Source organism: Pongo pygmaeus, chromosome 18 (assembly GCF_028885625.2).
Source record: "Pongo pygmaeus isolate AG05252 chromosome 18, NHGRI_mPonPyg2-v2.0_pri, whole genome shotgun sequence".
In the NCBI taxonomy this organism is placed as follows: Eukaryota; Metazoa; Chordata; class Mammalia; order Primates; family Hominidae; genus Pongo; species Pongo pygmaeus.
In genome coordinates this window covers 74429916-74431735 of record NC_072391.2, presented here as the reverse complement: position 1 = coordinate 74431735, position 1820 = coordinate 74429916, and positions in this window count along the sequence as shown.

Below are 1820 nucleotides of genomic sequence, written 5' to 3'. Positions count from 1 at the left end.
GCATACAAAATATATTTACCTAATACATTTAGAAGTACATAATATATAATAAACATGTAAAAAAGTACAATAAAATAACATCTCATAAGCAAACTTATTTATTAATCTCGCTGTGTTAGCCAGGCTGGAGTGCAGTGGCGAGATGTTGTTGACTCATTGCAGCCCCCGCCTCCCGGGTTCAAGCAATTCTCCTGCCTCAGCCTCTGGAGTAGCTGGGATTACAGGTGCCCACCACCACGTCCGGCTAATTTTTTTATTTTTAGTAGACGTGGGGTTTCGCCATGTTGGCCAGGCTGGTCTTGAACTCGCGACCTCAGGTGATCCACCCTCCTCAGCTTCCCAAAGTGCTGGGATTACAGGAGTGAGCCACCATGCCCAGCCCAGGGCTACACACTTTAAACAACCAGATCTCGCAATAACTCCCTCAGTCACTGTCACCAAGAGGATGGTGCTAGAGCATTCATGAAGGATTCACCCCCAAGATCCGATCAACTCCCACCAGACCTCACCTTCAGTAATGGGGATTACCATTCGACATGAGATTTCGGTGGGAACATAGATCCAAACCTTATCAGGGGAGTAGAGGAATAGTCACGCCTTCATCTAGCTTTGTGAATCTGCATTTTTACCTCAGAGGAAGCAATCAGATATGCATTTGTTTCAGGTGAGCAGAGGGATGACTTGGGGTTCGGTCCTTTGTCTCGCACCTGTGAAGATAAACTATCAATTTACGTTGTCAGGGTAAAATTCAACAGAATCGTTTTAGGGTAAAGATCTTGCGGCCCACAAGGAATCCCTAGAGGGCAAATTATGAGGGAAGTATGTAGCTTTCTCATCTTTGTAGCTATCTTATTTAGGGATAAACTGGGAGGCAGGTTTGCCTGATGCAGTTCCCAGCTTGACTTTTCCCTTTGACTTAGTAATTTTGGGGTCCTGAGATTTATTTTCCTTTTACACCTGCCTTGTATTTCAACAAAACCATATCACAATTAGGCTCCTTTTAAAAATTCTTGCTGATGTGCTCTGTGAACTTTAATGATTGTTTTCCGGGGAAAATGGCAGAACTAAGGACAGTTGTCACACAGTCTCTTATCTGAAACCCTTAGTGCCAGATGTGTTTTAAATTCACACTTTTTCCTGATTTTAGAAATGAAATTAGGTGCATGTGCCATATATTATATAGAGCCCAGTAAGGGACTGGGAAACACCTGATAACTAAACTCATTTTTTCTGAGTGAAACTTTTTATTGCTCCCACTAAGAGAAACACTAAGCCGTCTTATGTTTAGTTCAGGTTTTACCTCCAAGTGAGTTTTTAAAAATTATTTTTCTGGAGCTTTTTGGATTTCAGAACTGCAGATGTAAGATTATGGAGCTTTATTAGCATTCCATATTTGATGATTTGCCACTCTAAACAATTTCTGCAATCAAAGATGAGAGATGGGAACAAGTGAAGGAACATAGAGCCATCTCTGGTGTGTCTGCCTTTTTTTTTTTTTCTTTTTAAATCAGAAAAGCAAAGACCAAAAAAATCTCAACAAACCTCTCCAGTAGATTTTAAGTTACGGCTCATGGCTTGAACTGCAGAGTGTTTACAAATTGTAGACACACACACAGACACAGAGTTTTTTTCTGTTTTTTTTTTTTTTTTTTTAACAGATCAAAGATGTCTTTGTGACATTATATATGTTTATACTTCCTGACTTTGTGGACACTATGTAAGTCCCAGATAATCCCAAGCTACAGATGAGTCTAACCAGGGGATAGAATTGCCTGATCATCTTGGACATATCATAGTCCATCACCTAGGGCTATTGACTT